The sequence below is a fragment of the Carcharhinus amblyrhynchos genome, chromosome 9 (genome assembly GCF_965287045.1).
Source record: "Carcharhinus amblyrhynchos chromosome 9, sCarAmb.v2.hapA, whole genome shotgun sequence".
NCBI classification, from domain to species: domain Eukaryota; kingdom Metazoa; phylum Chordata; class Chondrichthyes; order Carcharhiniformes; family Carcharhinidae; genus Carcharhinus; species Carcharhinus amblyrhynchos.
Genome location: NC_137332.1, coordinates 72141098 through 72156405, shown reverse-complemented (window position 1 = coordinate 72156405; position 15308 = coordinate 72141098). Strand labels below are relative to the sequence as shown.

General features: G+C 42.8%; 1 long non-coding RNA gene across 1 annotated transcript; it reads left to right on the top strand.

The window, feature by feature from the left end:
• Positions 1-5251: 5251 nt before the first annotated feature.
• Positions 5252-14595, top strand: LOC145347935 (uncharacterized). The gene is made up of 3 exons (XR_013887874.1): positions 5252-5483; positions 7898-8054; positions 14491-14595. It is a non-coding gene; the product is annotated as an uncharacterized LOC145347935 (long non-coding RNA).
• The last annotated feature ends 713 nt before the right edge of the window (positions 14596-15308 follow it).

The window sequence follows — 15308 nt, the reverse complement described above, 5'->3', positions numbered from 1 at the left end:
TCCAAAATTCAATCCCCCTTACCAATAAAAGCTAACACACTGTACGCGTTCTTAACAACCTTATCAACCCGGGTGCCAACTTTCAGGGAACTATGCACACGTACACCGAGATCTCTCTGCTCGTCGACACTACCAAGAGTCCTTCCATTAGCCCTATATTCTGTAATCCTGATACTCTTTCCAAAGTGAATCACGTCACACTTTTCCGTATTAAACTCCATTTGCCGCCTCTCAGCCCAGTTCTGCAGCTTATCTATGTCCCTCTGCAAACTGTAACATCCATCCGCACTGTCTACAACTCCTCCGACTTTAGTGTCATCCGCAAATTTACTAACTCATCCTTCTACACCCTCATCTAGGTCATTTATAAAAATGACAAACAGCAGAGGCCCCAAAACAGAACCCTGCGGTACACCACTAATAACTGAACTCCAGGCTGAATATTTTCCATCAACCACCACCCTCTATCTTCTATCAGCTAGTCAATTCCTGATCCAAACTGCTAAATCACCCTCAATCCCATGCTCCGTATTTTCTGTAGTAGCTTACCATGGGGAACCTTATCAAACTTTTTGCTAAAATCCATATACACCACATCAACTGCTTTACCCTTATCCACCTCTTTGGTCATCTTCTCAAAGAACTCAATAAGGTTTGTGAGTAGACAACCGTGTTTTGAGAGGATGAACCAGGACTGGTTATGGGCGATAAAACAATCTGTGGAACAATTTTACGCAAATGTGATGACGTAAAGAAATATCGGAGTTTCCCAATTTCACTGTGGTTTACTGTGAAACAGACTATGGGTGCTGTGTGCACACGTGTGACTAATTTAATTAAACCGAAGACAGTTAGACTGTAAAGGTTAAATCATCGGAAAGGGTTAGATATAGAAGTAATGCAGGTGCACATGGTGGAGTACCAGGGAACAACATGAATAGAATTTTGCATTAGGGGATAAGAGGGTAGTTGAAGATTAGTGGTTGTACTTCAAAAGGAAAATTTACAACTGGCACAGATCATAAACGAATAAAACAACATATTAAGCTTATTTGTACCCAAAGGTAGTAGTTATAAAGCAACATAATTTTTTTTATATTCTGGGAAAGGTAACTTGCGAAGAATGTTATGAACAATGGGTTTTAAAAATGAATGAGAAAAGACATACTTAAGCAAGGATTGAAAGCTGGAAGAATAGACAGCGGCCATGCAATATCCTGAAGAATATGCTCTGTTTAGAGATAGCTGTGAAAGAGGCAAAGTGAGCTCTAAATGCTCAAAAATTATTTCTGTTCTTGAAGACAAACTTTTGTTACACGCCTTGAATTTCCTTTATCAAGTGAGGGGGGAGAAGCCTTATGAATACCTCCCCTATAGTAACCATGGATATCTTATGGTAGTATTATTGGATTTTTTTGACTGAAAAGGGATATTAGGCTGTGAAGTGAACTAGACATAAATCTTGTGGGAAATATTTTTGGGACTATTTTTAACTGTGTAATTATAATCACGTCTTTAAGTTTTCTTTTTTTAAATAAATGATTTAATGTTTAAAACCTCCAAAAGTGGCACTGGAATATTTTGTTCCTGACTTCAGTACCCATATCTTTTCATAATAAAATACAAATTGCAAATTGTTGAGATATCTAATCCAAGTTTCTCTTTGGGCAGCTCAGCAATTATTAACAGCAATATCATAAAAATTAAACCTCAGCTGCTGTATCTTCCTCCAACCTTCAGATTTGATTTTTTTTTCAGCCGTACGTCACACTGTAAATGTATGTATAAGTCCTGTTAAAAAAATTAGCCCTTCAAACCCAACTTCTTCTATGTACAATAATTTCAGTGGTGAATCAGCAAATATTAATTTCTTCCCAAATTAGATTAAAAAAAACTTCCTATTTTCTTATGTTGAAAAATCAGGTGTCAAGATGCAAGGAAATTGCATCCAAGACATTAGCATGCATGTCACCTATTCTAAATCACGCTAACGTCAAAGACAAGACACCCACGCATCATTCAGATGCGAAAACAACGACTATGTCACCCTTCAGGCATCACTGGAAGGATGATGTACATGAAATGCTGGTACATTTTACTTCATTCCTAATTAGGTGTGGAATAAAGTTGGCAATGCAGAATGTACTGCAAGATATATATTTTAACGCAATTCTTCCAGGTAATCAGAGGCAAGATCAAACAGGTTTATAAGTAGTCAAAGGCCGACTCTGGTCATACACTAAAGCATTTTGTTATATTTAAAAAAAGGATCTTCATAATCTGCAATGATTCTTATTATCTCACTATCATAGCTGCAGGAGCTCCAATAATACCACAATAGGAACAGTAGACCATATGACTTAATGATCCATCACTTCTGCTCCACCATTCAGAACAATCATGGCTAATTTTCTCTTTAGATTCCAAATCTCCTCCCCACCCTGCAGTCTCCATATCCCTCAGTCCCCTGAGATACCAAAATTTTGGCTATCCTAATCTTAAACGTATTCAACAATGGAGAATCCACAATCCACTGGGGTAGAGTTCCAAAGATTTATAATCCTTTAAGTGAAGTAATTTCTCCTCATCTCAGTCCTAAATAATTGGCACCTTATCTTAAGACCGTGCCCCCCATATTCTAGACTCCCAGAAATAGCAGAAACAATCTCTCAGCATCTATTCCATCAAGCACTTTCAGAATCCAGTATATTTCAGTGTCCACTTCATCAAGCCTCTGCAGAATTTTGTAGATTTCAATGAGATTGCCTCATTCTTCCAAATTCCAGAGAATACAAGCCCAATTTCCTTAGCCTCTCATCATATGACAACCCTCATCCCAAGGACCAATTTAGTGAACCTTCACTGTACAACCTCCAATGCAACTATATTCTTCCCTTAATAGAGACCAAAACTGCACTTAGAATTCCAGATGAGGTCTCACCGAAAACCTGTCCAACTGTAGAATTTCTTCATTCCTGTACTCCCAACTGATAGAGGCCAACATGCCAATTGCCTTTATTATTGCTTACTGTACCTGCATGCTAACTTTCTGCGTCTCTTGCATGAGCACACCCAATCTCTTTGGGCATCAATATTTATAAGTTTTACAACTTTTAAAAGATGTACTGTTTCTCTATTCTCATGATCAAAATGAATAACTTCACACTTCCTTACAATATACTCCATCTGCAATTTTATTGTTTATTCACAACCTGTCTGTATTTCTTGCAGTCTGTGTCCTCCACACAGCTTACCTTCGCACATAGCTTTGTCCCATCAACAAATATAGATACACTACTCTGTGTAATTCATGCATATAAATCACAAATAGCTGGGACTTTGACACAAATTCTTGCCACGTTCTGCTAGTCAGTCTACCACCTTGAAAACACCCAGTTTATGGCCGCTGTTTCCGATCTGTTAACCAAATGTCTATCCATAATAAATTACCCTCAGCTCCATGAGCCCTTATCTTGCCTACTAACCTTTTGCACATCAAATGTCATTTGGAAACCCATATATATTACATCTACTGGTTCCTCTTCATCTACCCTACTAGTTACATCCTTAAAGGGCTTTTTATTTTTCTTTCAATTTAAAGTTATTAACAGGACGACATGAGTGTTTGTTGGGAAATCCTCAGACAGGTGTCAGTGAACTGTCATTTAGCTTGATTGTAACATTTATTGGAAAAATAAAGATTCTTGTCCATTTTGAGTTTGCAATATTGAAAACAAAGACTTTTTAAATTGGCAGTCATCAAATTCACTCAAGCTTTGTATAATGAGATCTAATGGTTCCTAACTATTTGAGAACTACTTTTAAATAAAAGCTGCCCTTACTGGTGCACATTTGACCCATTCATATCATTCACTGTCTAAACCTCTAGCCTATTTCTGCCAAACATCCAAATCAAAAAATAAATCAGCATAGAAGTAAAATACAAGATAGTGAAGGGTCAAATGTACACCTTTTGAACTCCAGAGACAGGCAGAGGTATCGTAGGAACAGAAGCAGGCCATCGAGCCTATTCTGCCATTTAATGGGATCAAGGCTGTGGCTTAATTCCATATACTTGCTTTGGCCCATATCCCTTGATACCTTTGCTTAACAAAAACATATCTACCTCAGATTTAAACTGATTGCAACTGATCTAGCATCAAAAATCATTTGTGGCAGAGAGTTCCAAACCTCTACTATCCTTTGTGTGTAAAAGTGCTTCCTAACATCTCTCCTGAATGGTCTGGCCATAATTTATAGACCACTGGCACTCCTCTAGACTCTCCAGTGGAACTAGTTTTAACTTTATCTACCTTGTCTTTTCCTGTTAGTATCCTGAAGACTTCAATCAGATCACCCTTAACCTTTTAAATTCTAGATAAAACAGGTTTAATTTGTATAATCTCTCCCATAATTAAATCCCTGACGTCCAGGCATCATGCTTGTGAATCTGTAGATATTAAGGCCACTATTCCTAGTTTTCTTGGTTATTTTCTGCAGCTGTTTGTGGCATTTTATGGAACCTGGACCCACAAATCTCTTTGGACATCCACTGTATTTAACTTCATACCATCTAGAAAGTACTCATCATTTTTCACTCCAAAATTAATAACTTCGCACTTGCTTAGATTTAAATCTATCGCAACTCCAATACCCACAACTAACTTGCAGCCTGGGCTCTCACTGGATTTAAATAACAACTGAGAGGGTCTCTCTCCCATCCCACTGGATATCCGCAGGGCCCGGGCACTCTGACTGAACCCAAGCAGCAGATCCACACAGGGGTTAATGTTAATGGCGGTCTCGGGCCCCGACTCCAGCAGCAACAGCCTCCCTACGGCCACACTCACTGCTTCACATTCTCCCCTAAAGCCTCCGTCAAGGTCTTCTTGGCTGCCTCCAGCTCGCTGACATGAGTCGCCATGTCCGGGAAGAGCTTTCACTGAAACTGAGACGGCTTCTCCTCACCGCTCGAAGGCGTTTATCTCAAACCCATTCGCCCGGAAGACCAGCTCCAGCCCGCCCCCTGCCGGCCAGAAGGACCATTTCCCCTGGCCCGGAGGACCAGCTCCGCCCCGCCCCCTGCCGGCCCGGAGGATCGTCTCCCCCGACCCGGAGGACGCGGCTCCAACGCGCTCCCTGCCGGCCCGGAGGACCCGCTCCACCCCGCCCCCTGCCGGCCCGGAGGACCCGCTCAACCCCGCCCCCTGCCGGCCAGGAGGAGCAGCTCGGGGTGCCAGGCGCCAGCAGCTGGAGCAGAGTCCCAAATTGTAAACCCTGTCATGAATCTCCCCCAAAGGCAGCCGAGGCTCTGGATGGGATTACTGACCAAAAAATAAATCAGCATAGACGTAAAATACAAGATAGTGAAGGGTTAAATGTACGCCTTTTGAACTTTTACTTTTGTGTAAAGCAAGGACAAGTTATGTGCTGATTTCTCATATCAGTGACTGAGAGCTGTGCATTCCCGCTGCATCCAAAGTGTAAATATTTCTTTTGTTTTTACAATTTGAATTTGATTATAGTTTTACGAATATACCAATGATTAAGCATTTTCTACAACTCATCATGAAACATTTGGCGTGTTTTCAACCTTATTAATGAACTCATGGTTAGTGAACAAGCCCAATTTCAATCTGCGGCCCACTGAGATGCAGGAGGGCCATTCATGCGGTTCACTCACTGACCTAGGTTGCCTTTCTGAATCATATTGTCACAACTGGCCCTTGTTCTCCTCTTCTTAACTCTCGGAGTTAAAGGTTGTATTGGTGTTTCACCTCAAATCACCAGCCTTCATGAGCAAGGCCCTGATTTGCCATTTTAATTATGTTACCATCTTCATAGTGACCAATAATTTTTAAAAAGAGATGTGAACTTCCCACCTCTTTTGTGTCAAACTGTGAAAACTATCACTTGATTTTCAATATCCTTGACGTTACCATTGACAAGAAACTCAGCTAGACTCGCCACATAAACAAATGGCTACCAGAGCAGGTCAAAGGCTAGGAACTGCAGTAAGTAACTCATTTCCTGACTCCCTAAAGCCTGTCCACCATCTACAAGGCAGAAGTCAGGAGTGTGATAGAATACTCCTCACTTGCCTGGATGGATGCAGCTCCAACAACACTCAGGAAGCTTGACACCATCCAGGACAAAGCAGCCCACTTGATTGGCACCATGTTTACAAACATCCATTCCCTCCACTACCAATGCTCAGTAGCAGCAGTGTGTATTATCTATAATATGCACTGCAGCAACTCGCCAAAGATAGACAGAGGGGAACCGGTGGATGTGGTGTTTTTAGATTTCCAAAAGGCGTTTGATAAGGTGCCTCATAAAAGGTTGCTACAGAAGGTTAGGGTGCACGGAGTTGGGGGTAACGTGTTAGCGTGGATAGAGGATTGGCTGTCTAATAGGAAGCAGAGAGTTGGTATCAATGGGTGCTATTCTGGTTGGTGGTTGGTGACTAGTGGAGTGCTGCAGGGATCGGTGCTGGGGCCTCATCTATTTACCATTTATATAGATGATCTGGAGGAGGGGACTGAGTGTAGGGTGACGAAATTTGCTGATGACACGAAGATGAGTGGAAAAGCAAATTGCGTGGAAGGTGTGGAAAGTCTGCAGAGAGATCTGGATAGACTGACCGAGTGGGCGAGGACCTGGCAGATGGAGTATAATGTTAGCAAGTGTGAGGTTATCCACTTTGGCAGAAATAATAGTAGGTGGGATTATTATTTAAAAGGCGAAAAGCTGCAGCATGCTACGGTGCAGAGGGACCTGGGTGTCCTTGTGCACAAGTCGCAAAAACCCAGTCTGCTGGTGCAGCAGGTGATCAAGAAGGCGAATGGAATGTTGGCCTTTATACGGAGGGGGATAGAATATAAAAGTAGGGAGGTCTTGCTGCAACTGACAGGGTACTGGTGAGGCCGCAGCTGGAGTACTGTGTGCAGTTTTGGTCGCCGCATTTGGACAAGGATATATTGGCCTTGGAGGGAGTGCAGAGGAGGTTCACTAGGCTGATACTGGAGATGAGGGGGTTGGACTATGAAGAGAGACTAAATAGACTAGGTCTATACTCGTTGGAGTTTAGAAGGCTGAGGGGGTATCTTGTAGAGACATATAAGATAATGAAGGGGATAGATAGGGTAGAGGTAGAGAGAAAGGATAGCAGGACTAGAGGGTACAGCCTCAAGATAACAGAGGGCGCAGTTTAGATCAGAGTTGAGGAGGAACTTCTTCACTCAAAGGGTGTTGAATCTCTGGAATTCTCTGCCCATTGAAGTCGTGGAAGCTACCTCACTAAATATATTTAAGTCACGGGTAGATAGGTTTCTGATAGACAAGGGAATTAAGGGTTATGGGGAGAAAGCAGGAAAGTGGAACTGATCCACTTCAGATCAGCCATGATCTTACTGAATGGCGGTGCAGGCTCGAAGGGCTAGATGGCCTACTCCTGCTCCTATTTCTTATGTTCTTAAAGATTCTTAGACCGCAACTTCCAAACCTACGACCACTTTCATCCAGAAAGACATTGGCAGCAGACACATGGAAACACCACCAACTGCAAATCCCCCTCCAAGCCACTCACCATCTTGACTTGGAAATATATCGCTGTTCCTTCGCAGTCACTAGGCCAAAGTTGTAAAATTACCTCCCTAACAGCACTGTGGCTCAACCCACAGCACATGGACTGGAGCATCTTACCACTACCTTCTTAAGGGCAAATGGGGATGGGAAGTAAATGCTGGCCAGCTAGCAATGCCCATATCCCACAAATGAATAACTTTTAAATAATTTTAAAAATTCAATAGGGTTTTGCCTGGGCATCGTTTCTCTTGACATCCAGATCCAAAATGGGAAGTGGTGTACTGATGGTTTATTTTTGTTTGTTGTACAGATGGGGCCTCCTTTGCTCTCGCCCAGCAGACTACACCCCTGTCTGCACTACAGAGCTGGGCTGCATGTCAAAGCTGGCCCTAGAATTTCAAAAACATAATGTGAAAATTGTAGCTCTCTCAGTTGACAGTGTTCAAGATCACCATGGATGGACCAAGGTACTGATTTGATTTGTTTTGTCAAATGTATTAGTATACAGTAAAACGTATTGATTCTTGCATGTTATATTGACAAAACATACCATTCATAGAGAAGGAAAGGAGAGAGTGTAGAATGTAGTCTTATAGTCAGAGCTAGGGTGTAGAGAAAGATAACTTAGTGCAAGGAAGATCCATTCAAAAGTCTGATGGCAGCAGGGAAGAAGCTGTTCTTGAGTCGGGTTGGTATGTGACCTCAGACTTTTTGTATCTTTTCCTAATGGAGAAAGGTGGAAGAGAGTGTGTCCAGGGTGTGTGGTCCCTTAATTATGCTGGCTGCTTTTCCGAGGCAGTGGAAAAGTGTAGACAGAGTCAATGTGTGATGGACTGGGCTTCATTCACGACCCTTTGTAGTTTCTTGCAGTCTTAGGCAGAGCAGGAGCCATACCAAGTTGCAATACAACCAGAAAGAATGCTTTCAGTGGTGCATCTGTAAAAGTTGGTGAAATCGTAGCAGACATGTCAAATTTCCTTAGCCTTCTGAGAAAGTAGAGGTGTTGGAGGGCATTATTGCAGAGTAAGGGTTCATCCACTTAAGGTAGAGATAAGGAGGAATTTGTTCTCCTCGGATCAGTGAATCTGTGGAACTCTTTACCAACGAGAGCTATAGAGGCTTGGTGGTTAAGTATGTTCAGGGCTGAAATAGATTTTTAATCAGTAAGGGAATGGAGGGTTATGGGGATAAGGTGAGAAAGTGGAGTTGAGGATTATCACACCAGATCAATCACGATCTCACTGAATGACAGAGTAGAATCAAAGAGCTGTATGGCCTATTTCTGCTCCTATGTTTTATGGTCAAATCCCTTTTTTTTGCTATGCCTAAATTGATCTTCACTCACATTAATGTTGGCCATACGTGCAACAAAAAGTTGGAATTTATATCCCCTTCCCACCACCACCACCATCCCCCCCCCAACCACTGCTTAAAGCCACTCATGCTTTAAGCAGTGGTGGGACGTAGAAGGGGAAGAGCAGGTAAATATGACAGGTGGCTCGACCACCATCTTCCTGCCTAGCCCTGACCTGGTCCCTATAATGCAGTGAATAAGCTGAAGGGGCAGAAATCTGCAACTCCACACTCTTTAAAGAAATTATTAATGTGCAATTGAACTTGTTAATTGACCAGAATGCCATGTTGCCCATGCCATAGTGTGGTTGGTAGTGAGAAAAATTGGGGAGTTGGCTTTTTCACCTTGTGAGGTGAAAAGATGGGAAGGAGTGGGCAATCCTTTGAGAGTTGTCCTGTGAGTATTGTGGGCACCCTCACTTTGTGCACCCCACTCTCACTCCTCCCATCTCTAGGATACCCAATCATTTTCTTCCCTAAAAGCCTGGGATTTAACTTTAGACTGGGATCCGTTGCTCTTCATGCCGGGGAATATTTGCAGTCCCAACACCACCCACCACTGAGTTCAGACTTTGCAGTGACAGCGAGAGCTGCCAGCCACTCTGACTGACCAGCAATGTTTAAGAGAGGAGACTTGCTCCCACTGAGGGGTAGAAATCTCACTCTCTATCATTAAGGTGTTATTGCTGAGGGGTGACCTTTTTTTTAAAGTTGTCGGGGGGGGGGGTGTGTGGTGCTGTGGATACAAGTGAGAAATAGGCTGGGACTGCCTCCCCTCTAACCTCAAATGCAGCCCCAGATGCACAGCTTTTGAGCACTGGCAGCTGTGGACTTCCTTCATGATCTAATGTCCGGAATCTATCCAGATGGGAATGAAGGGATGAGGACAGGAAGAAGGATTCCACATTGTGGAACCACTTGCAGAATCAGATCAGGGGCAGCAGGCAGCCCTCCTAGTATCAGATCCTGCAACAATTAGCTTGGTGTTTTCTCTGTTTGTTATTTTCCAGTGGTACAAGTCTTTGCTTTTCCATTTACACACAGCATAGGCTGCCTGCTGTGGAAGGAGGTTCTTGCAGAAGCTGCTGAACTGGTTTGTGTGTACACGATCCAGCAAATAGTTGTAAATCTGACTCAGATGCCTGGGAGAAAGCTTGTAATTTTGAGCGGCCAGCAGCAGATGACAATCAGACAGCTTTTAACTCAACGACCTGTCAACTTATCAAACTCAAACTTTGTATGAAAATGCAGAAATGTTTCCCACATCCTAACCCCCTGCCAAGTTCCATTTACCCATTGTCTCGCCCTGTGTTTGCTGACCTATATTAGCCCCAGTTTAGTAACACCTCTTCCTATCTCTGTAATCATGTCCAACCCAATAATCCTCCAAGAACTCTGCATTCTTCAATGCTGACCTATGGTGAATTCCTGATTCCCTTTGCAGTAACTTTGTTGCAGTGTGAATGTAAGCCAATCTGTGACACTAATAAATAAACTTAAAACCTTAAACTCATCGATAGCTGTCCCTTCAAATGCTGAGACTCCAAACTCCAGAATCACCTCCCTATATCTCTCACTGACTTCTTCAAGACCTATTCCTTTGACTATGATTTTGGTCACATGTCCTAATTTCCTAATGGTGAAAACCTTTGAATATTTTACTTCATTAGAGGTGCTATATAAATGCAAGTTGTCATTGTTGTCCAACTCCCTGATATTCCCACCATTTGGTTTCAACGGACTGAGTGGAAGAGAGTCCAAAACAATAGAAAGTTATTTTTTAATTATGGATTTGTGGTTTTAATACCAAGGGAAGACCAGGAGTTAGTTTGTAAGCATAAGTCTATCTCTACTCATTTGGGTATCAGAGTTAAATTATGGTTGCTACATAGTCTGTTGTGTAATTTAACACTGGATTATTGTTCACATGTACACCTTTGAGGTCTGCTAGTGCAATCCCTGCCCTTTTTGCAGTCTGAAGTATCTAACATCGATAAAACTTGCTAAAGTCATAAATCAGCAGATAAACAGTAAAGAGTTTTCAGTGTCCCCAGCAACTTAAAACCCTCTTATTCTTGTGCTGATAGAATAACCAGCTATTATACTCATTACTGCTTCACTTCCAACCTGGCATTCTGTAATGTTACCAGCACAGTCAATGCTTCTGGTTGTTTTGCTTCTTTTTCAAGAAAAACCTTTCAGCAACATGCCCACACACTGGACTGAATAAGATAATCAGTAAGATCTTCATAAAACTCCACCTCGTGTCAAGCGAGGGGCATGCACACGGCGGGTCGTGCGTGGGCTGCTCTTGGAAGTCCAGGAGTGGCCTAGTACTTCATGTCGGTGTGTGTGCTTGATCCTGGACCAATAGACGGGCGCCACAACAGCTCAGTGACTAGCACTGCTAGCTGTGCAGATACATGGATTTGGGCCTGTGTCTGTGGGAGTTTGCGCATTCTCCCTGTGGTTGCGTGGGTTTCCTCCGGGCGCTCCGGTTTCCTCCCACACCCCAAAGATGTGCTCTTAGGCTAATCGGTTTCCACCAAATTGACACTATTTCTTCCCTGAATCTGACTGAGTAGGGTCCCATTCGTAGACATGCAGGGTAAAATAGGTGTAGGGTGATGCGGCGGCGCGGGCTCGTTGGGCCGAAGGGCCTGTTTCCCGTGCTGGGTTGTTCTTTGTTCTTTATGGTGTGACAGAGCTGATGGGATTTTGGCTCTTTTTAAATGAAAAAAAAATCCACTGAATTGCTCCTCTGTATTTCTGTACCCTGCAAAATGCTGGTGTCCAGGCAACTGCAACTGGTCAGATTCTACAGAAGTTTCGATGCTGGACTCGCACCATATAACTGTTGTGCCTAAGCACACTTCTGGCAATGTACCTTTTACAAAACTCCCACCACCTTACTTTGCTGCAACTGACCAAACAAAATCATAAATTTATGGAACAAAAAACACAGTTGGTACAAAGGCACCAGTTGAGAATGAGATATTGTAGTAAGAAAAGAAGATCCAGCAACATCCAAAACAAGGATCTGCGACGATAAGAAACATAATTTAAAAAGTTAGACGGATATTCTCAAGATCAGGGAAGAAGCAGTGGAAGAGAAAAATGTCTTCCGCTTACCTTGGTACATTAATACTTTTGCGATATTTTACTTTAAATGACAATCATAGCAGACACTGCAACTCTCTTTACCATGAATGAATAATCAACCAAAAAGCCATGGCGGCACAGTGGCTAGCACTGTTGCCTCACAGCGCCAGGACCCGGGTTCGATTCTGGCCTCAGGTCACTATCTGTGTGGAGTTTCCTCCCACACTCCAAAAGACGTGCAGGTTTGTTTGGCCATGATAATTTGACCCTAGTGTCAGGGGGATTAGCAGTGTAAACAAGTGGGGTTATGAGAATAGAACCTGTGTGGGTTTGTGGTCGGTGCAGACTCCATGGGCTGAATGGCTGCTAGCCCTCTGATTGGCACCATCTAATCTAAACTCATTTCATTACCATTTCTGCATTATTTTTCAAGTACTTACCCGATTATCCTTTTTTGTTGCAGTCCATCGTCATAGAATCCCTGCAATGCAGAAGGCAGTGTACAGTCTACCCCTGTGCGATATTGTGTAAAAACATTGGTTATCCTTTTGTTCAGATAATAATGTGTGCATAGATCTGTCGTATGAGGAGAGACTATGTCAGTTAGGATTACATACAATGGAGTTTAGAAGAATGAGAAGGGATCTCTTCGAAACTCGAACAGGGTAGATTCAGAAAGAATGTTCCTGAAGGTGAGGGACTCCAGAACTAGGGATCATAGATAGAGGATAAGGGGTAAACCTTTTAGAACTGAGATGAAGAGAAATTTATTCAGCCAGAGGGTGGTGAATGTGTGGAATTCATTACCACAAAAAGTAACTGAGGCCAAAATGTTGTCTGATTTCAAGAAGAAATTAGGTATAGCTTGTGAGGCTAAAGGGATCAAGAGATACGGGAGGAAAAGGAGAATTCGATGATCAGCCATGATCATAATAAAATGGCGGAGCAGGCTCGGAGGGCTGTATGGCCTAGTTTCCATGTTTCTATAATTTAGAGCTTTTTTCATTCTGAGGGGTGGTAAAGCTTTTACATTCTATGTTATTTCTATATAAAACTATATACCATACTATACAGTTCTATACAGAACTATATAACTGTAAATTTAGATCTAAACATTTCACCATTGTAAAATATCTTGGTGTTGGATATTCTGAATATTGGGGTGACACTTACTGGAAAATCCGGCCATGAGGAGAATCAAGCAAAGAAAAGCTGAGAACATCAGTATTCCAGTGGAAATAAAGCGTTTTGAGCATTGGGTAGAATTTGAATGTTAAAGCCTTGCCCTTGCTATCAGAAACTGGACTTCTCCACGAACAACTTGGCATTGAATTCAACTTGTGATTCAAAATATTAAAATGGTGCACCTAAAGAATTAAAACAATTACTGAGCCATAGAAGTCCACAGTTCAGAAGGCGGCAGCGCGGTGGCCCAGTGATTAGCACTGCTGTCTCACAGTGCCAGGGACCAGGGTTCCTGCTTGGTTCACTGTCTGTGTGGAGCTTGCACATTCTCTCCATGTCTGCATGGGCTTCCTCTGGGTAATCCGGTTTCTTCCCACAGTCTAAAAATGTGCAGGTTAGTTTGACTGGCCATGCTAAATTGCTCGTTAGTGCTAGGGGGACTAGCTAGGGTAAGTGCCTGGGATTATGGGGATAGGGTCTTGGTGGGACAGTGGTCAGTGTAGTCTCGATGGGCCAAATGGCCTCCTTCTGCACTGTAGGATTCTATGATTCTACAGCTATTGGGCCCATTGTATCGCTGCTGCTCTTTTGAGCTGTCTGTAACTAACCTCCTGCTTGCTCCCTCTCCCCCCCCTGCCCAATTACCTTCTAAGCTTCAAATAGCTATCCTATTTTTAAATTATTTTTACTCCAGCTGACTTTGAAAAGCCTTCTTCCTGGATACTGCAAATAACATTAAATTGTCGTTTGCATTGTGACATGTATTACAATTTTAAATGTAAAATTGCATTTCAAATTAAGATTTTTAATCTGTCAGATTTCCTAATTTTCCAAAGGGTCTATAAAAAATGGCAGGTTTCAGACTTATGAAATATTAGCTATAAGACATCTGAACAAATTAACAACTGTAAGTAAAAGCAAGGAAAAAGATGGACCTCCTGAAAAAGATCAATCTCCAGGAACACTCCTGAGATGAACTTCTCAATGACATGGAATCTGGAGAGTCCACCTGAAGATTCTTCCCCCACCTTCTGCTGTGGTATTCCAGGCCATTGGCAGCCTCCATCCTGAATTCCAAAGGCAGCCCCATGCGTTGTTCAACTGGCTCCTGTAAGCCACGTTGTTCCAGATGTGTTCTAGACTGGCATTGCTTCCTGTGGCATTGCAGAGAATTGGGTGTGTGGGAGAGGGGAATGATTCCAGTCAGGCCTTCATTTGCATCCAATTAGCATGACAGAAATCGGTTTTACACCCTGTCTACAGCAGGTTTCCTGAGCTGCCATGGCAGGCACCAATGGAAGATCCCACAGGATAGTCACAGTGGCGTAATATTTTGGACTCTGCCTCACTTGCCCCCACAATCCACAATTGAACATGCCTGTGATGCCAACACGTGAATTCTTCATTCCAGAGAAGTTAGTAATTAAGACACCATACCATGGAATATTACCTTATGCTTGAGTAGACAAAACCTACTTTCTGATATGTTTAGTAGGTATTGAGTGGAAAAGCACTGCAAATCTCCACCCTTTTATCATAGAATTCCTACAGTGCAGAAGGAGGCCATTTGGTCCATCAAGCCTGCTCCAATCACAATCCCACCCAGGCCCTATTCCCGCAACCCCACATATTTACCCTGCTAATGCCCCTGACACTAGGGTCAGTTTAATATGGCCAAACAACCTAACTTGCACAAGTTTGGATTATGGGAGGAAACTGGAGCACCCAGAGGAAACCCACACAGACACAGGGAGAATGTGCAAACTCCATACAGACAGTGACTGAAGCTGGAATTGAAACCCAGTCCCTGGTGCTATGAAGTGGCAGTGCTCACCATTGTGCCACCTGCATATAAGATGGTCAAGACTTTCTGTGATAAAGCACAGCTTCAGGAGGAGAAAGGCAACATAGACTTCAACTTCCACACTTCCGTGATCATATTGTCATTCCAGCATACCCCTTCCCCAGCCTCCTGCCCCACCTCCCCCCCACCACGCCAACAAACAGGAACCCCCAATCTTTGTAATATCGGGTCAAATTGTTTCAATTAGTCCCAAGACTACAAGAACTTTTTTGAGAAG